This window comes from Antechinus flavipes, chromosome 4 (genome assembly GCF_016432865.1).
Source record: "Antechinus flavipes isolate AdamAnt ecotype Samford, QLD, Australia chromosome 4, AdamAnt_v2, whole genome shotgun sequence".
NCBI lineage: Eukaryota > Metazoa > Chordata > Mammalia > Dasyuromorphia > Dasyuridae > Antechinus > Antechinus flavipes.
In genome coordinates this window covers 360,507,788-360,530,651 of record NC_067401.1, presented here as the reverse complement: position 1 = coordinate 360,530,651, position 22,864 = coordinate 360,507,788, and positions in this window count along the sequence as shown.

Genomic DNA, 22,864 nt, shown 5'->3' with positions numbered 1-22,864 from the left:
CAACTCTTTTTATGATGGCTAAGAATTGGAAATCTAAGGGATGCTCATCAACTGAGGAATTACTAAACAAGCTGTGATATGTGATTGTAATGAAATATAATTGTTCTATAAGAAATAACAGATAGGATGATTTTAGGAAAACCTAATTTATATGAATTGATGCAACATGAAGTGAACAGAATCAGGAGAACATTATACATATGATGAAGAATTATGCATGATTCAGCTATTCTCAGCAATACAATGATCAAGAACAATCCCAAAGGGTTAATAATGAAGTATACTATCTGCTTCCAAAGAAAGAACTGAAATGGATTAAATATAGACACTTTTCTTTCATTCTTCTTTTATTCAAGTCTCCTACAAAATGACTAACATGGAAATGTTTTACATGATTCCACATGTATAACCTATATTTCATTCTTTACCATTTCAAAAAGAGGAGAAGAGAGGGATGAAAGGAGGGATAGAATTTGGAACTCAAAAATATTTTTGAAAAAGATTGAAAATTGTTTCATCATGTAATTAAGAAAAATACATATAAAAGGATAACCAGATATAGTATGAGATTGAATCTTCACAGTAATTTTAACATTTCCCTGTCTGACTGTACTCTTTGTGACTTCAGCAACCCTCTGACAATGGGAACTGAATCAATTGGTCAGAAACTACCTACTTTCTTTACAATAGGAAGATCAAAAGACTTAAACCTTTGTTGTGATTGAACTAGGTAAAAAGGTTAAATTTCAGCATATTTCAATTACAACAACTTGAGACTGAACTAATTTTTATTCCATTCCCCCTATATTTTCTAGTGTTTCTTCACCTTCATGAATGTGCAAGTTTCTAAACTCCAAAGCCCAGGCCCTTTTATTTTTTCTACTATCAAATAGCAGTTTTGAGAAAACAAATCAGTGGGAATGTGTACTATAGGTTCTTTTTTTTTTTTTTTTCTCTTTGGTTTTGTTTTGAACAGGAAGGGAGAAAGGTTGCATTTTTTTTTCTTCATTCATACAAAAACCTAAATATTACAGAGCAGGTCCATGGTTGGGATAAAGAATTACTGTAGGGGAGGGGAAGAGGAAGATTGGAAAGAAACGCAAAAAGAGAGAGGAAAGTCTGCTAATCTATAATTAACAAAAGGTAAAAAGAGGGACCTTCTGAAATCCTAGCTTGAGGGCCCCCAATGAAACTTACATCACCAATTGTACCAGTTCCAATTCTGAACTCCTCTCTGGCTTACAGCCTGACTGAGGTTAAGATTTGTTAAGTTATAAAAGAAATTAATAGGTATTTAGCAGGGCAGGGCATGTATGTTAAAAATTAAGCCAGGATGAAGAGAGAAGCTGTATAATGAAAAGGGTCTCACCTCCTGTTCAGACCTATCTTATTTATATTCTATATATGTTCTAATTTCCATTATATATATGTATATATATATATACACACATATACACACACACACATACTTTCTTTTAAACACTTCAATTCCTTGCTAAACAAATTCATATTCTCTAAACCATTGCTATTCAAATTGAGAAGACAGGGCCTTCATATGTAATAGTTTCATTGTGGGCTATGTAGCATCTATGTCTCACACATTTGTTCCCAAGGGGTTTGTTTCAACACTATTTTTTCTCTCTTTGTATGTGTTCTTGTTGCCAGTCAACTTATAATAGGGGGTGGGGAGCTCTACTCTGTGCTCAGAGACAAAGGGCTCATTGCTTCTAAAAAGGTCATTGTAAAATGACTAAAGGAGAATACAGTCATTAAAACTACAAGAAGAATGCCCCTAGAAATGATGCTTTATAGAGACAAACAGATTTGAGCAGGGGAGAAGTTTAATGATTCTTTGAACAACTGGAAGTCAATTCTATAACCAAAATCTGCTGATTGCAATTGCTTAAACACAGTGCCCAGGATTAGGAGACTGGTCCAAGACTGTTAGTTATCTAAGATATATTTAATTTTATCTTTCCCCAAACTAACTCTGCTTGGTCCTACTAAATTCTAAGACTCATAGTAGGCACATGTGCTAGGAAAGGGATATGTTGATGGAGCAGCTGAAATGGAGAAATGAAAATAGAAATTATAACATAAGGAAAGACAGGGATTCCGCACCACACCACACACAGACAGGATGTTTAGATATTTGAAACTTTAAGAGGATTAAAAGAGGTATAGAAGTAGATAGTCATTTACTAGGTGTAGAACCTTGGCCAGCTGGATTCACTTATCTAGGGTCCTCAGTTTGCTCATCTGTAAAATGAATACATAGAACAGAAAGTAAGGTATGGATATGAGTCATACATATAGTTTCTGAAGAATTAAAAATAAATAGCAGAAATCAAAGGAGAGGTTGATGGTAAGCAAAAGATGTCTGCAACATATTACATTTAAGAAATATTGAAGAACTAAAATAAGAGATGTCAAAATAAATGCTTGAATTATTTTTAAAAAGATAACAGGCTAGTCACACAGTAAGAGCAAAGGATTAGAGATGGATAGGCTAAGTGCTCCATGGCCGCCCTTCTTATGTTCACAGAAAACAAGGAAGACCTCCATCATGTAGAGTAACTCCCCACCCTTTAATGAACTTAAAGGAGGGCCCAGAAAAGTATTACACATGAGGGGCAGGTATGGGTGTGATGTGATATATATTATTAGATAGACTATTCAAATCAATGAGATCACTGATCTAGTTCAGTCTTAAACGTTTTCTAATTCAACAACCCTGGCATGCTATGTAAGAGCATGCTAGATGTATTTATTATTGTTAGTTGTGTCTGAATCTTCATGATCCAATATATGGTTTCTTGGAAAAAAAAAAGATACTGAAATAATTTGTCATTTCCTTCTCCAGCACATTTAGACAAATAGAGGTAAAATATCTTATCCACGATCAAAAAGCTAGTGAGTATCTGAAGCTGTTTTTGAACTCAAGTTTTCCAGATTCCAGGCCTAGCATTCTATCCACTAAACCACATAGCTGTCTCTGACAGCATAAAAAGTGGAAGCAGTCGCAAATTGGTACTACTTGCTATGTGATGTTACTTAGGACACTGGATGAAAAGGCCCCTAATAGCAATAATAGAATAGAGATTCATGCATGCTTTCTTGCTTCAGGATCCATGATTTTCACAGTGGCTAAGATATAGTATAGATATTACTGCCCATGTGAAACTCTCAGTTTGCTAATGCCCTCTTCCCATCCAGATTACTTCATATTTACTTTGTACACATTTTGAGTAGTAATATGACACAGTGAATAAATGAACTCTTGGAAGGAGGATACTTAGGTTCAAGTTCTTTTCTAATGCTACTGTCTATGTGATCCATGACAAGTAATTTTACATCCCTGAGCAACTCTCCAAGTCTCTAGATTGCAGAACAGTTGCTTATCTGCATTATCAGAGTCACTTTCCTCAATGTGAGCTTCCTACATGGATGGAATCAAAGATCTAGACCAAAAAATGCCTTTGCATTTATGTCTTTGTATGTATGTAGTATCTGTTTCATGTCTTTACCACAAAAATGCCTTCTCTGAGGATGACACCTCTTTATATAATTAGTACTTTGTAGGCTTTTAATAAATACTAATTGAATTGAACTGGATTGGTTGAATTCAACCTTTCTAGAAAGCAATAGAGGATGATGCAAGAAAAATTATTAAACTGTTTCTATTCTCTAACCTAGACATTCTAGTATTGAGACTGTACTCCAAGGATGTCATCTATTGTGAGAAAAGAAAACTTTTTAAAGCATTCTTTTTTTTGGTAGCAATTTATACCTGAAAGGTAAAGAAGTACTTAATGATTTGGGAATGGCTGACCAACTTATGATAAGTGAAAATAAGGGAATATTGCTATACCGTGATGAAAAACAAACATGAACAATTCAGTGAAACATGAGGAAAATTGAATAAATTATTGATAAGGTAAAAAAAAGTGCATTTCAGAAGGAATGCACTCCTTCTGAAATCAGAAGCCTTTGTACCACCTCTGACAATAATTACTTATGTGACTTTGGAAAAGTCATTTTAATCTTCTGTTGACTCAGTTTCCTCATCTATAAAATGAATGGATCAGACTAGATGACTTTCAGGGTTCCATTTAATTCTAGATCTATGGTCCTATGAAGAAAGATAAAACAAAATATAAATAAATAAGTATGGAAATATAACTTTGATAACATAAAGTCAATATAGAGTCAATAAAACAGGTTGAATGCAGTATTGGTGTCTTAACAGCAATGTTAAAGGACTGGATCCTCCATTCTGTTAACAGTGGATATTAAAGCTATCTTCCTACAATGTACTTTGTAAAAAATTTGCTAGAAAATATCTATTGTATTAAGTCAAAATATATCTACAAATTTTTTTTTTAATTGAAGAAAGTACTTAACCAGTGAGTTATTCTTCCGGGCTTTTTCATAGCAAATAATTGGGATATTTATCAAATCTTTCTTTTTTAAATTAAAACAAATGAAAGAAAATACAGCATGAATTATAGTAGTTTAATACCCAGTAAATTGAATGGGTCCCAGTTTTAGGAATGTATGAATGATAAAAAATCCCTCATCCCTACAAATACTACTCTGTAGATTCCTTGGTGCCTTGCAAATGTCTAGTCCTTCACTAAAAACGGTAGAATGGTGCTATTGAAGTTAAAATAATGTAGAATAAAAAAATTTTGTGAATGGTATTTGAAGTATTGTAGGACATTTGAGAAATAGAAGATGATAAGCCCAGTAGCATCATTATATTCCAATTTGATTTCCTTTGTTCTTTATTACTATACATTTTTATCTTTAATATTTTTCTATTCTGCTTGTAACACTTTTAGATTAGTTTTCTGTAAAGCAAATACATACACATGTATTACATATATAGAGAGAGAGGCAATATTGCATAATGAATAGGGCACTGCAGTTAAGATGAAGGTCTCCTCTCAGACAATTATTGTGTAGTTCTGGACAACTCACATAACCTCTCTGAGGCTTAGTTTCCTCATCTATAAAACTGATTTTAACACAAAACATCAGCCTCACAGGTAAGAAATAAGATAATATATAAAGCACTATATAAATATTATTATTAACAATATTAGTATTAATAATAGATAGATAGATAGATAGATGAATGTATATAACATTTGGGCACAAAGCACAAAAGCTACTTCTTATTTTGAATAAATTTTTGTAAGAAATAAACTAATATAGCTGGATCCAGATCACATTTTAAATGTATTTTACTTTCTCAGTTTCTTCATGAGGCCATTTTGTAATAGTGATATAGCTGCTAGAAAGTTAATTTGTTCCATTCCAGAACTCCTGACTTTCAGCAGTAAGTTAAACTAATCAATTTGTAGTTTTATCTTAGCTGTTTCAACAGGAAGGAACACAGTTGAATAAGTTTGCATCTGTGGCACTTAGGTCAAACTAGTTTGTAAAAAGTATTAGAATGGCAAAGTAATATGTGTGGCCAATGGTTGGCCAGACTTTCTGACAAACTGATTTTCAAGCTTCTGAACAACAATGGAGCTTTTAAAGTTTTTCAGACAGTAGTTTGGCAAGACCATGTGGCCTCCTCTGCCTTTTACCCTTATCTTTCAGCTTACCTTTGCATTATGTTCTTTTATTATTATATAAACTCCCTAAGTACAGAGACTATCTTGGTTCCTAGTGTTTGTATTCATAACACTTAGCACCAAACTTGGTACATAGGTAAATAATAAATTCTCTCTCCAATTCTCTCTCTGTGTCTGTCTTTGTCTCTCTGTCTCTCTGTTTTCATGTGTCTCTCTGTGTGTGTTTGTTTCTCTTTATGTCTCTGACTGTGTGTCTCTTTGGGTTTCTGGGTCTCTCTGTCACTCAGTTTTTCTCTCTGTCTCTCTCTCTCTGTCTGTACCCAATCACATTTGTGTAAACATATATGTATATATGTGAGTACGTGATATTGAGTTATTAAAAACATATCCAAAAAATAAACAAAAATGAATTATTTAATTAACAACTGGACAAAATAAAAGAAGAATTAGGGAAAATAAGGTATGAGCTTTATTCTCCAATAAATTATATATGCAGTGATTACTAAAGGATCTCAAAGAAAAGAATGACCATTTCAGGATGAACTATTACAGTAAGTTTAAAATGATTGCATTCTGAACAAAATTAAATTTATGTATCAAAGATTTTGGAATTGCTTTCTTACAATTTCAGGTTGAGCCCTCAGAAGGCAGTTCTATTTCTCTCCTCTATTTCCTAAGGGTAACCTAAAGAGACTGAAGAATAATTTTTCTATTCTAGTATTACAATTCACAAGCCTCCACTGGAATAATTTCTTTCCCATGATCAATTGATGTGAATTTGTCAGATAGTTCTAATTTGCTTTTGGATAGAGGTATTTATTAAAATACTGTGATAATAATAATTTATTAAGATATAATAAAAAATTGGTATAATATATCTCCCAAAAATCAATAATACACTTTCCCAACAATAGAGTTTAAACTTCAAAGTAGGCTAAAACTTAAAACACATTAGCAAACGGATTAATTCATATCTCTTAAAAGTTCTTCTGTTGACATCCTCAAGTTTTATAATCATCCTGTATCTTTTGGTATGGTTCATTTAAAAGTCTTAAGGCTGCTTTTCCCAGTATGTTGAGTTTGTTCTAAACTCTCATTGTAGACTCTCTTGTAATCTCTTCTGGTAATGTTGTTAGAATGTTAATAGTAACCAGAAAATCTTCCAGAACTTTCAATGTCCACAAGATTGTCCTGTGATCAAGTGACAGGGCAAGGGAAAGAAAGAAAACAAAAGACTCTCTGCTCCTACCAAGTGATTTCTTTGCATAGTTTTGGCTGAAACTTCTGTCTTCTCATTCATCCTTATGATATATATGTTCTAATCTGACTTACTCTTTTCATAGAAGACACCCAAGGTATAATCAAGGATCCTCAAACAATTTGTATCTCACTCCATTTTATCAAATGGCTTTCAATGATTTCTCACATCTACTCAGATATGCTCAATTGATTGATTCAATACAAGTGTCTTCTGAGTGGACTGTATTGATAATCAGATTGATTCAATAGCAAAGTTCTTATCAATAGTTTATCCCATAAAAAGAATAAGGATTAAAGTATTTTGTTAATTTCTTTTATTTAGAGGTTAAGTGGAGTAAGTTGTTTGATTCAATCAACTCCCATTCTTAAATTAGAAAAAATATCTAACATATAAAGTATGAAATAGTACTAAAAGCACATGTCTTACCAGTTTTACTGTTATGAGTGTCACTTGCCTTTGCCAATGTGAAAAGGTTAATTGCCACTTGAATAACTAAGTGATCTTATTTTCCTCTCTAGTTAAGAATGAAGAGTTTTTTTTTTTTTAAAAATCAAGTGTATTGTAAGCAAGCAAAATACAATATTAACACTCAGAAAAATAAATACAAGCCCTGGGAAAGGTGCCAATGAGCCTATATTCTAAATGTTTCTAAGATTCCTGTCTTTAGATGGCAATCAGGAAATTTAAATGGAATTATACAACTCAAATCAGTATACTGTACATTCCTATCAGGTATAAGATTGGTATGAGCACTGATCCTTTAATTTCATCAATAGAGAAAAATTTAAGATGAAGACATTTTGCATACCAATACAATGAGCAATTAATTTAGAGAAGTTAATCTTGGAGATTAAGTTAGAGAAGTTAACTAGCATACTGAGATTTGTCCAGCATCACACAGCCTATACATGTCAGAGTTAATTTGAGCCCAGCTCTTCCTGATTCTGAGGTAATATTTCTATTCACTCTAGCCAGACAGCAATACCTTAATTCTTTATAGCTTATAAAGAACAATCTCTTGTTGTTATCCTCAGAACAACTCCTTGAATAAGTAGATATTTCAGGAAATTTGGAAAAATTCAGATGATAGACAAATTTTGCATTTTTATCTATATATTTACTATCAAATAAGCATGTCTTCTCTCACATTAATAGGATGCACATCTTAAACATAGTTCAATTCAATTGAATAAACATTTTTTGAGTATTTGTGTGCAAATCATCCACTAGATATGAAACAATTATCTCCTAGGATTAAGCTCAAAACTCTTTTGAAAAATAATATCATTATGGGAACTGGAAACGAAGTGGATGCCCATTAGTTGGGGAATAAGTTATACTATATGAATGTAATAGAATTTGATTGTTCTATAAGAAATGATCAGCAGGATGATTTCAGAAAGGCCTGGAGAGACTGATGTAAACTGATGCTAAGTGAAGTGAGTAGACCCAAAAGAACAATCTACACAGCAACAAGATGATATGATAATCAACTGTGATAGACTTGGTTCTTTTCAATAATGAGGTGATTCGGGCCAATTCCAATAGATGGGAAAAGAATCTACATCCAGAAAGAGAACTATAGGAACTGAATATGGATCACAACATAGTATTTTCACCTTTTTTGTTTTTTGTTTTTTTGCTTGATTTTCTTTCTTTCTCATTTTTTTTTCCTTTTTGATCTTATCTTCCTTGTGCAGCATGATAAATGTGGAAATATGTTTAGAAGAATTATGCCTGTTTGACCTATATTGAATTATTTTCTATCTAGGGTTGAGGTGGAAAAAAGGAAGGGAGAAAAATTTGGAATACAAGGTTTTGCAAAGGTGAATATTGAAAACTATTTTTGCATATGTTTTGGGAATAAAAGCTATTATGAAATAATAATAATAATAGTATCATTATGGACAAAGCATTGAGTTTGGGAATTAGAAGACCTAAGATCTTGTCCAAGCTTTTGCTTCAACTGGATGTTTCACAAAGAATGGGGGCACAACTTACATGTGAGGTGCTGAACTAAGCATTTTACTATAATCATTTCATCTTACATTATGCTAAACATGAGAGATGTAAAAAGAGGCAAAAGACATCCTTGCATTTAAAGAACTCATAATCTAATGAAGAAAACAACAAGTTAATTAATACACATGTACAAACTAGCTATTAATAGGATAAATAGAAATAAGAGAAAGGAGACACTAGAATTAAGAGGGAGTAGGAAAGGCTTCTGAAGAACATAATATTTTAGTTGAGTCTTAAAAGAAGGCAGGGAGCCAGGAGACAGGTGAGGAGCATTCTAGGTATGGGGAATAATCAGAGGAAAAATCTAGAGCTAAGACATGGAGTGTCTTATTTGAAGAACAGCAAAGAGACCAGTGTCAGTGGATCAAAGAATACATGATGGAAGATAATGTGTAAGAAGACAGGAAAGGAAGTAGCAGACCAAACTGTGAAGAATTTTAAAGGCCAAATGTAGGGGTTTATGTTGTGAAAGTAAAAATTACAATTCTTGACAACAGATTGAATACATGAAATGAAGAAAAGAAAAGAGTGGAGCATTGTGGTATTCTCTTCTTTTTTATAATGTAATCGTTCTCTCTGGGAGTAGGTTTCTTGGGGAGGTTTTCTGGAGGCAGTCTTAGTTTCAGTTCCAGTTCCGTGTAATAATCACTTCAACCGCAGCCAGGGATTTATGTACAGTCTTTTATTGTCTCTTGATTCCAAGAGCTCTTGTTGCTAGTCTTTTGCCTCTGCCAGCTTCTGCCTCTAGCTCAACTCCGACTCCTGGCAATGTTCTGAACTGATTCACTGACTGACTGACTGAAGCTCTTTTTATGCTCTCTCAAAGATTGACTCCTCCTCCAAGAGTGGGATTGTTGAAGGTGTGAATTCATATTGAATACTGACTTGTGAATCTCCCAAAAGTGTGAACTAATGTGTGTGAGCTAATGTGGGAACTCTCAAAGGTGCAAACCCAAGCACACAAGCAATGCTTCCATCAATTGCAGTGAGTTATCACCTTGTATCAAATTCTGGCTCATAACAGAGCATGACAGAACTGTGAGCTGGGATGACTAGGGAAATAACAGGAAATTGGGGAAGAATAGAGTTTGAAGGGAAAGAATGCCCAAGGAAGCTAAGCAGGTAAGATTGATTTGTTGTATGTTAAAATCTATAGCTAATTGCAAACTGTTCTTTAAAAAGCCAATGAATTTTAACATGACAGATATTTATCAAGAAACTCCCTTGCAAAATAAATCCCTCCCCTCTTACAAGATAGTTAATCAATTGTTAGCAGAATGGAAGCAGGTATCCTTTAATTTTGTCAGTATGGTACAAGTGCCAACAATTGTAACTGACTAAAGATTTGTTTGCTTTCCATGGGGACTTTGTTTACACTATTGTAATCATTGTTTGCTTTTTTCTTTTGAATCTACTGTCTTTAACCTGCTTCATTTCATGTAAATCTTCTATAAGGTACTGCCCTTTGTTATGTGGACATTTTGGTTGTTAGAAGAAATGGCAAAAGTACATTTATGAAAGGAACACTGATAAAATCAGTTTGAGAAAAAAAATGGCTAGTAAGAAGGCATAGATTGTTCTGAGGATTTCAAAACAAAACTGTTCTTCGGATAATAATACTGAGAGGAATTCAGTGTTTGAATGTTTGAATATAGAATACTGACTGAGTTGAAGTCTTCAAATTGTTGTGGTTCATCTACTCATTTACATATGACTATTTTCAGAGATCTAAAGGTTATTCTAAATCAAATAACTGCTTGAGGATCATAGGATGATTTTTTTAAAGGCATACATCACAGAAATATGGGATTTTTTGAGTTGCACATTATGTTAGAACTAAATCACAACTCAAAAAATATCTGACTTGAGGTATTTGAAATCAAGAGAAGAGATTCAGGAGATGTCCAGATGAAGATAAAAGCAAGAGAAGAAACTGAGCATAAAAGAAGTCAGGAACAGAAGAAAGAAGAAGCAATGAAAAATGTTTCTTATAGAAGATTGAATATAGGAGATGGTGGGAACTAAAATAATAGACTTCTACAATTCGGTATTCAGTATGATTAGAAAAGAGATTCCTTTGCTAAAAGTTATGAGATGAAATTTCTTTTTCTTTCTTTTTTTATTAAAGCTTTTAATTTTCAAAACATATGCACAGATAATTTTTCAATGTTGATCCTTGCATAGTCTTGTGTTCCAAATTTTCCAGTCCTTTCCCTCACCCCATCCCCTAGATGGCAAGTAATTCAATATATGTTATACACATTAAATCCAATATATGTAAAGATATTTGTACAATTATCTTGCTGCACAAGAAAAATCAGATCAAAAAGAAAAGAAAAGAAATAAGAAAACAAAATGCAAATGAACAATAGAAAGAGGGAGAATGTTATGTTATGATCCACACTAAATTTCTGCAGTCCTCTCTCTGGATGTAGATGGCTCTCTTCATTAAGAAATCATTGAAACTGATGAGATGAAATTTCATAGGAGTTTTTTGTTTGTTTGTTTGGTTTTTTTGCTTCTGTTATCTTTTATTGCCCTGAAGAGTTTTTGAAGAAGAAGAGATAGGAAAGACAGCCTTAATACCTGCTTTAGAATGATCTATGATTATTGATGAAGAAATATGGCATTGTTGAAAGTTGATTGGTGAAAACAAAATCCCTTACTATTTGAAGAACTGGTTGCTGAGCAAAACAAACAGAAGCAGGAATACATTGTACACAATAACAGCAAGAATGTGAGATAATCAACTATGAAAGACATAGTTCTCAGTGATTCAATTATTCAAATCAATCCCAATAGACTTTGGGCAAAAATTGCCATCTGCATTTAGAAAAAGAACTAAGGAGACTGAATGTAAATCAACAGATGCTATGTTTGCTTCTTTTTTTTTTTCTCTCTCTCTCCCATGGTTTTTCTTTTTTTGCTCTGATTTTTCTCTCCTAACATTATTCATTAAGCAATGTGTGTTAAAAATAAATATTTTTTTTTAATTTTTAAAAGAGGAAAAAAATAAAGGAACTGGCTGCATGGTCCTTTGCCTATAAACAGCTTTAAATGGAGAAAATTCTCAAAGCACCAGAGAAAAATCTAAGAAGTTTAGCAGCTCTGCTTTTACTTTTGCTTCGTTTTTAACATTTTAAATAGCATTTTATTTTTCCAATTTCACATAAAAATAGTTTTTAATATTCATTTTTATAAGACTTAGGGTTCCAATTTCTTTCTCCTTCTTTTCCTCATCTCCTCTCTCCCCAAGACAGCAAACAATCTAATATAGGTTACACAAATGCAATCATTTTTAATATATTTCCTTATTATTTGTTGAGAAAGGAAAATCAGAACAACAGGGAAAACCATGATAAAAAAACACACACACAAACAAAAAGGTGAAAATAGTATGCTTTAATCTGCAGATAGTCTCCATAATTCTTTCTCTAGATTTGAAATGCATTTCCCAAATCTATTGAAATTGACTTGGATCACTGCAAAGAAGTAATCCAAAAAGAGATCTGAGAAGAAATTATTGACAAAGAAATATGGTCTTTGAGAAGAACTAAGTCTGCCATAGTTGATTCTCACACAATTGTGCTGTTAATATGTACAGAATTCTCCTGGTTCTGCTCACATCACTCAGCATCAGTTCATGGAAGTATATCCAGGTTTTTCTTAAATTAGCCTGCTCATCATTTCTTTTTTTTTTTTAATAGTATTTTATTTTCTCAAATGCATATAAAGAGAGTTTTCAACATTCGTTTTTATAATATTTTTTGTTCCAGATTTTTCTCCTTCCTTTTCTTCACTCCTTCTTCCCCAAGATAGCAATCTTATATAGGTTAAAAATGTACAATTCTTTTAAATATATTTCATCATTTGTCATATTGTGCAAGAAAAATCAGATTAAAAGGGAAAAATACGTGAGAAAGAAAACTAGCAAATAAGCAAAAAAGGTAAAAATACTCTGCTTCAATCCATATTTGGTCTCCATAGTACTCCCTCTGAATGCAGATGACATTTTCCATCCTGAATCTATTGGAATTGCCTTGCATCACTTCATTGTTGAGAAGCTGCTCATCTTTTCTTATGGAACTATAGTATTCAATTACATTCACATACCTTAACTTATTCAGCCACTTTTGAGCAAATGGGCATCTATTCAAATTCCAATTCCTTGCCACCATAAAAAGAGCTGCTAGAAACATTTCTGCAAATGTGAGTCCTATTTTCTTTTTTATAATTTTTTTTGGGATATGGATCCTGTAGTAACACTTTGGGCATAGTTTCTCCTGAATTCTCCTGAATGGCTGGATCAGTTCACAACTCTATCACCAATGCATTAATGTCTCACTTTTGCCACATCCCTTCCAACATTTATCATTATATTTTCCTAGCATTTTAGTCAATTTGATAGGTATGAAGTAGTACCTCAGATTTGTTTTAATTTGCATATCTCTAATCAATAGTGACTTGGAACATTTTTTTTTCATAGACTATAGATGAAGCAGCTTTCTGTATTAAGAAAACTTTATTTGCCATTGAAATTGCTTAGCTTTTCACTGTCAGAGCCCTACCAAGAGTGGCTATACCCTAAAAGAGCTTGACATTATTTCAGCAATATGAGAGTAGCAAAAAAGATGATCTTCCAGCAGAAACATTAAGACAAGCAAAGCATTCAGCAGATAATCAATTTTGTCCAATAATTGACTCATGGTACAAATTATTCTCTAAAGCCCAGCTCCTTAAACTGTAGTTTGTGATCTCATATGGGATCTTATAATATCAGTAAATGTTTGATTTGAATGCCTGTTTTATATACCTACAAACCCAGGATCATGTCAAATATTTCTCCAGTGAAAAGGAATGGCAAGTGAAAAAAGTTTAAAAAGTCTAGTTCTAAACAGAATAAGGACATCCTGAGTGACCCTAGCCATATGGATACTTGTACCTTCCTGTTAGTTTTCTACAAAGGCTGACCATGCTCCCATGGAAATTATGTGCAATGGTAGGAAAGTGAAATACAGGTTTATATTCTTGGGCTCAAAGATCACTACAGTGATTACTACAACCATGAAATTGAAAGATTTTGCTCTTGAAAGATGCTTGCTCCTTGGAAGGAAAGCTATGGCAAATTTGGACAACATAGTAAAAAAAAAAAAAAAAAAAGCAGAAAGATTTCTTTGCTGACAAAAATCCATATAGTGAAAACTATGGATTTTTTTCCGATAGCAATATATGGTGGTAAGAGTTGGCATATAAGGAAAGCTGAGCACCCCAGCATTAATGCTTTTGAACTATGGTATTGGAAAAACACTTTTGAGCGTGATTTGAATAGGAAGGAGATCAAATCAGTCAATTCTTAAAGAAATTAATTCAGACTATTCATTTAAAAGCCAAATACTGAAGATGAAGTTTAAATACTTTGGCCACTTAATGAGAAATGGGATTCATTGAAAAAGATAGTAATATGGAAAAAGATTGAAGGCAAAAGGAGAGGGCACAGAAGAGGTAGATAGTATCATGGAAGGAACAAATATGAATTTGGACAGACTTTGGGAGATAGTGGAGGATAGAAGGGTTTAACAACCATGGTGTTATGAAGAATAGAATGTGATTGAATTTCCCTCTTGTTCTTTTCTAAAGCCTTTTCAATCTGATCTCTAATATTGTTATTCAACTGAAGATACATTCTCCAAATTATCAATGATCTCTTAATTACCAAATCTAATGGACTTTTCTTATTTCTTTAAAATCCACTCAGAAAGATGATTAAAGTCATTTTGTGATTACTATGACTCAAGGAACTATGGTGAAAAATTGGAAAATTGCAGGTTACATGTTCACATTATTTGGAAATTGAGTGCAAACATGAACCTGATTTTTATTCCTCATAGGCAAAATCCCATTATCCCACATGAACTGGATGTCAAGAGAAGTACATTGTGATGACCACATATTTAAAATCAGCCGGAGTCAGGAATTCAGATTAAGGCAAAAATCTTCAATCTTTATTCTTTTTGAGGTGAAGGGGGATTCCGATAGCAACATGGGCAGCTGCAACAGAAAGCCAGCCAGCAGAGGTGAAGGGGGATTGAAGGTGAAAGGGGGATAAGAGGTGAATGGGGGTTGCGATAGCAATGTGAGCAGTTGTGTCAAGAAACCAGCCAGCAGTCTCTCTTTCCACTTCCTTCTCCACTCCCCTGCCTCCACCCACCAAAAACGTCATTTCCTATACAACACATCAGGACTTGCACAAAGAGTGGGCAGGGGCCATTCTTTCTCCAAGCATATATATTAATAGAGTATGCTCCAATTACTATTTAGCCTCACGTGCTTGGGACCTCAGTGCATCAACTCAAGTCTCAGCCCATTACAGTACTTGTTCTGTTTTCTCTTTCATTCTGATTTTTTTTTTTCACCAGGAGCCCTGCACCTGGCTTACTAGCTCTGAGTTGGAAGTAATGGAAGAGAGACAATTCCTATGTCTTGAGACATAGTCTGAGCCTTTTCTCTTTCCTTTCCTCTTTCTTTTCTTATTGATAGAAATGCCCAGAACATTTGATTAAGAGTATTGCCATGGGAATTTTATGTCTTCAAGAAAAATATTTATTGAATAGTCAATCACAATTGACATTTTTATTCATCAAACTTAAAAATTACTTAAATTTATTTTTTAAACAAACAACTTTAAAAAAAAAAAATACAGCGCCAAATCTATAATCCCTTGATCTTATGAGACATAAAATACCAAATTATTTCAAAGACATTAGAATGTGCCTGAACACACTCAGCACATCATGAATGCAAAATTATGCATTTATTTCTTCTTGGAGAAAAAATAAATGAATATTTAACACCTTCAGTAAAATTGAATAGTACTAAAATACCATTTTCTTGAGATAAGAAACATAAGGATATCCACATATAAAACTTTAATATATCCTCAAATAAAATCACAAAATTCTGATCCACAAGAATAAAACACAAAGCTTTATTGCCATGAAGAATGTTTATGTCTGGGAAGTTGCTTCTAAGAATGTTTTTCTCATCAGACTACTAGAAGAGGCAGCCATATGTTGCCTCAGAACATATATACAAAAGAATGTTTTGTAGGGAAGGAGGGTTGAAGGACAGAAATGAGTGACTGGTTCTTTGGATAAAAACAGTGTTTTTTAAATTTTCTTCAAAATATTTGACTGAAGTTAGTCTTAAAATTAGATACACAGACATACAGAAGCATATGTGTGCTTCATTCTCTTTTTTAAGTTACCTTTCAGAAATCAGGGAGCTGCTTGATAAACAAATGTAATTTATTGAGTAACAGTCATGTAATCCCAAATCATCAAAATAGACCCTAATGTCACGGCTCTCCTATCCTGAAGGTAGAATGATAAATTTAGAGGTAAAAGGGGCCTTAGAGTTAATCTAATCCTCCTTATTTATTTTGTCAATGAAGAAACAAGGCCTAAAAAAGTATATGACTTTGCCCAAGGTCACAAATGTAGTAAATAAGAGATGTCAGATTTGGAAACAGGCTCTTTGATTCCAAGGTCCTATGGCATCTATAACTCTAAATGCTCTATAATATCTCCAGGCTTCCCCTCCCCCTAATTCACAGGAAGTCTTTCCATAATATCCCCAAATCACCATCTGATTTTTGTTTGAAAACTTCTATAAAGGGAAAACCCACAGCATACAAAGGTAGCACGTAGTTCTAATTGTTAGAAAGTTGTTTTACATCAGTAGAATCTACATCTACTTCTTTGCATGTTTCACCCTACCAACTTCTGTCTGAGACTAAGTAGAATCAGCCTAATTTTTCTTCTAGTGAATAAATCACTAGAGTTGGAATCAAGATCTGAGTTCAAATTCCAACTCAGATATTTGCTGTATGACCCTGAGGAAGTCACTTAGCTACTCTGAGATTTGGTTTCCTCATCTGTAAAAACTGTAGATAATGATAGTGCCTATCCACAGAGCTATTTATGAGAATCAAAAGCAATAATGTACATAAATGTTAGATATTATCATAGTGATCCTATCTCTTTTCAATACTTTAAAATAAATACTATGTCTTCCCCTAAATCTCCAGAGTAGACATTCTTGATTCCTTGATCTTTGTAAGAAATGCTTTCTAAATATTTTTACATTCAAGGGTTTTGATAAAGGCCTCATTTCTAAAATATATAGAGAACTGACTCAAATTTATAGGAATTCAAGTGATTCTCCAATTGATAAATGGTCAAGGGATATGAACAGACAATTTTCTGATGAAGAAATTAAAACCATTTCTAGTCATATGAAAAGGTACTCTAGTCACTATTGATCAGAAAAAGTGCAAATTAAGACAACTCTGAGATCCCACTACACACCTCTCAGAATGGTTAAGATCACAGGAAAAGATAATGATGAATGTTTGAGGGGATGTGGGAAAAATGGGACACTGATACATTATTAGTGAAATTTGAATAGATCCAACCAATCTGAAGAGCAATATGGAACTATGCCCAAAGGGTTATAAAACTTTGATCCAGAAGTGTTTCTACTGTGCTTATATCCCAAAGAGATCTTAAAAGGGGGAAAGGGACCCACATATGCAAAAATGTTTGTGGCAGCCCTTTTTGTAATGGCAAGAAACTGGAAACTGAATGGATGCCCATCATTTGGAGAATGACTGAATAAATTATGGTGTATGAATGTTATGGAATATTATTGTTCTATAAGAAATGATCAGCAGGACGATTTCAAAGAGGGTTGGAGAGACTTACATGAACTGATGCTAAGTGAAATAAGCAGAACCAGAGCATTGTACATGGCAACGACAAGACTATATGATGATTAATTCTGATAGGCCTGGTTCTTTTTAACAATGAGATGATTCAGGCCAATTCCAATGATCTTGTGATGAAGAGGTCCATCTACACCAGAGAGAGGACTGTGGGAAGTGAGGGTGGATCACACCATAGCATTTCACTCTTTTTGTTGTGGTTTGCTTGAATTTTATTTTCTTTCTTATTTTTTTTTCCTTTTTGATCTGATTTTTCTTGTGCAGCAAGATAATTGTATAAATATGTATGTCTACATTGAATTCAACATATATTTTACCATGTTTAACATATATTGGATTATTTGCCATCTAGGGGAGGGGTTGGGGAGAAAAGAGGGAAGTTGGAACACAAGATTTTTCAAGACTGAATGTTGAAAAATCATCCTTGCATATGTTTTGAAAATAAAAAACTTCAATTAAAAAAAGGAAAAAAAGAAATGCTTTCCTGTACTCTTACTGTCTGGCTTTGCTCTTCTTAAAATGTTCTGCATTAAAATGTTTTAATATATGTCCTAGATCAGAGATGAACAGAGTATTTCAAATGATTGGGCTATGACTGGTAGAAAAGTATTATTCCCATCTTCATTCCAGAAAATGTGATGCCATTAATCCAATTTCAGATTACATGGCCTTTTTTGTCATCCACATCATACTGGTAAATCATATAGTCGTTGTATATCATCCACTAAGATCCCCAGATTGTTTTTCACATTAGATATTATGTAGTCGTACCATTTCATTCATCCTGTACTTGTGAGGGTTTTTTTTAATCCATTTGTCTTCATATTTACTTCTATTAAATTTTACCTTATTAAATTTGTCAAATCATTCTAGCCTGTTTTTTTCAACTTCAATTATGATATCTAATCATATCATTCCCAGCTAAGTGTCTTCTGCTAACTTGATAAGCACACCATTTATGACTCCATCCAAGTCTGATAAAAATGTAGAACAGAACAAGATTTGAGATTTCACTAGGTAATTTTAGCTTGATATTAATGCATTATTCATCTTTGATTCAGGAAAGAACTGGTTATTCAACTAGTTCAAAAATCATTTCAGTGTAAGGCTTATGTTTTTTCCACTTACAAAGATACGGTGAGATAACTTTTTTCTTTCTGAAATGCCTTTCTGAAAGCCAGGTAACTATCATAAAAATAAATGAGATTTGTCTGGTTTTAACTGTTTTAAGATAGGTAAGTAGCATAGTGGATAGAGTGCTGGACCTAGAGTCAGGAAGACTCATCTTTATTAGTTCAAATCTAGTCTCAGACATTTACTAGCTGCATGACCCCGGGCAATTCATTTAGCCTTGTTTGCCTTGGTTTCCTCATCTGTAAAAAGAGTTGAAGAAGGAAATGGTAAATCATTCCAATATCTTTGTCAAGATAATCCTAAAAAGATCAGACAATTGATCAACAAACTTTTTTTTAACATACCAATGCTGATTATCACTTCTTTTCTAAATACTCACAAAATCTCCTTTTAATAATGTGCTCTAGAATTCTGATAAGCAATTAAATGAGATTTACTACTTATAGATGCAGCATTCTTTGAATTTTTGAAAACTGACATATTTGTCATCTCCAGTTCTGTGACACATTCCCTATTCTCCACATTTTTCTAGTATTACCAATGGTTATTCAACAATTGCATCCTTAAGTTCTTTTGGAACCTTGGCATATAGTTTGTATGGACCTGACAGTATGAATTCACTGAGGATAGCTTTATATTCTTATATTAAGCCCTAATTATCTTGAGTTCCCTCCCCCTAAAAATAATTTTGTTCTGTATTTTCAATCTAAAGGTCTTTCTTTTTGATATAGGAAACAGAAGCAATATAGGAATTGGTTAGTCTGATCTTTTCTTTCTGATATCAACTTCTCATCTACTTAAAAGAATAATTTTATCACCTTTATTTTCCTTTTGTTTACTAGTTTTGCTTATGACATCCCTCCCCCCCCCACCTTTTTTTTGTCCTGCAGCATTTAGTGCTAATCTCAGTCTTCTTATTGGGCCTTCTTATTCTTCTTTATTGATTTTTAGTCAATATCTTTCCTTCTATCTTCTACATATGTAAAAATCTCAGTTGTTCTCTTAGTTTCCACATCATTGACTTTAGATGCCTTCTTCCTTTTCTCCCTTATTATAATCACTTATCTTTGCTTTATTAAAATTTCATGTCTTGAGAGGATCATTTCTTTCTTAAACTTACTAAATGAGCAATGGTGCAGAACAAGGCTTCTTAACTTTTTCTACTTAATATCTCCTTTTACCTGAGAAATTTTTACATGATCTTGGGTATATAGATATATAAATTAGATATACAAATCAAACATTTACTGATAATAAAACACAATTTTATGACTACCATATTCAGTTATGAGACCTCAAACAGGGTCATGAGCCATAGTTTAAGAGCTGGGGTCTAAAAAAAGTAACTTTGGGTCATACAAGAGTACAGGGAATATTTTGACATTTTAAAAGCTATATCTAACCCCAGTACAAGGCTGAGTTCTTCTTTCCTACTCATATTCAACTAATAATAGCCAGGAAAAGTGACTCTAAACTAAGATTAGTTCTTTTCCTTTGGACCCTTAAACCTTGGCAGAAGATCAACCTCCTAATTATGATAACTAATATAGGGGCCCCCTAATTTTAGACGTTCTAATTTAGCTGTAAATGAATTTAAGCTAAAATAAAAAGATAGACTAAGGAGATAAGGTCATTATTTTTCAGCCTCCTCACCAGAATTCCTGTCTTATATCTATATCTATATCTGTCAGCAGTGAAACCTAAATGGTATAATGTAGCATTTTAGTTGTTGAAAACTTCAGTCTTCTTTTACTCTTCATAAGATTACATTTCTGCCCTATCTTCCCACACTTTCACAAGTGATGGGTTCAACTTAAAAATTATGCTGGAAACTTAAAAAGTTATAAGTTATTTCAAAATTCCTATTGAGATGTGATTTGTTATATTTAAGAATGACAACTAAGACATAGAAGATATTTTTCATAAATCTTCTACCATACATTATATTATTACATTTTAAAAATAAACAACTGCATTCTTTCCCTCTCGGTTCCCTTACCTTCAATGAAAAAAGCAAGAAAAAATATTTCCTGTCATAAATATATATAACAATGCAAAACAAATTCCCACATTAGCCATGTCCCCCCAAAATGTATTTCAATCTGCATTCTAAATTCATCATCTCTTTTGTCAGGAGGTGAGTTGGTCATTGTGTTTACCAGAATTCCTGAGATTTCCCAAGTTGATAATCTTTATAATATTGTTTTAATTATTTAAATTATTCTCCTGAGTTTTATTGATTTTATTCTGCATCAGTTCCTATAAGTTTTTTTAAACTTCTCTGAAACTATCTCCTTCATTACTTCTTATGGCACAATAATACTACATCACATTTATATATCTTAACTTGTTCAATCATTTACCAGTTGATAGGTGCCTCAAATTTTTTGTTTCCACAGAAAGAATGGGTATAAATATTTTTGTACATATGGGTCCTTTTCCTTTTTCTTTGATCTCTAAATCTAATAGACTTAGTAGAGATATTGCTGGGTCAAAAGATATGGACAGTTTTACTACTTTTTGGGCAGAATTCCAAATTGCTTTCCAGGATAGTTGGACCAGTTCCACCAACCGTGTATTGATTTACATGTTTATCCACAGCTCCTGGAGTATAATCATTTTCTCTTTTTGTCAGCTTTTCCAATCTCATGGATGGGAGCTGGAACCTCAGAGTTACTTTAATATTTATTTCTTTAATTACTAGTGATTTAGAATATTTTTAATGGTAATTGATAGCTTGAATTTTTTTCTCTGAAAATATCTTGTTCATATTCTTTGATCATATATCAATTGGAGAATGACATTCCTATACATTCCTATACATCTAAATCATTTCACTATTTTATATTTATATCTTAGAAATGTGAACTTTAGCAGAGAAACTTCCTGCAAAGATTCTTTTCCTCTTACTTGGTTCATTTCTGATTTCAATAGTTAGTTTTATTTTTGCAAAAACATTAAAAATTAATATAAATAGTGTGGTCCATTTTACTTTCTGTGATCCTTTTTTCCTCTTTCTTGATCATGATATCTTTTCCTTTCCATGCATCTGACAGGCAAATTCTAACTTGCTTTAATAATTTGTTTATGATCTCAGCCTTTATGTCTAAGTAATGCACCCATCTAGAACTTATTTTGGCATATAGTATGAAATATTGGTTTTTACTTAGATTCTGTCAGATTCCTTTCTCATTTTCCCAATAGTTTTTGTCAAACTTTGAGTTATAACTTCAAAACTGTGATCTTTGGGTTTATCAATAATTGGTCTATTGTGTTCATTTGTGTCTATATTTTGTGTATCTAATCAATTTAGGTTTAAGTTTACCTAATCTGTCTTTTTTTAACCAGTATCAAATCATTTTTATTATTATTGTTTTGTAGTGTAATTTGAAATCTTGTGTCTATTAAACTCTTTGTCTTCCCACTTTTATTTCTTTAATTCCTTTAATATTCTTGATCTTTTGTTCCTCAGGATGAATTTTGTTGGTATTTTTTTAATTCATTAAATAATTCCTTGGTAATTTAATTGTTATAGCACTAAGTATTGTCATTTATATTATATTTGCTCAGCCTATGAGCAATTAAAATTCTTCTAATTGTTTACACATATCTAAATTCATATAAAATATTTTATAACTGTATTCATATAGTCTCTATATGTGTTTTAGCAGATGAACTATCTAAATATATTACATTTCCCATTATAACTTCAACTGAAATTTTTAATATCTTTCTGATAGATTTTGTTGTCAATATATATACATACATATTAAAATTTATAAGAATCCATTTTATATCCTGTAACTTTACTAAAGTCATTAATTGTTTCAGCTAGTTTTTTAATTTAAATTTTCACTAAGCCCTCTAGAGTTCTCTAAATAAACCATTTATATAACTATAAGAATCAATAATTTTGTTTCCGCTTTTCCTATGCCCTTTCCTCAATTTCCTTTTCTTGCCATTACAACAATTTTTAATATCATCATGAATAGTAATGACGATAACAGAAAGGATATATTTTAGAGATTCACTAAATCTGTGGTACTTGACAACTCACAGCTATCAGAGAGCACTGAC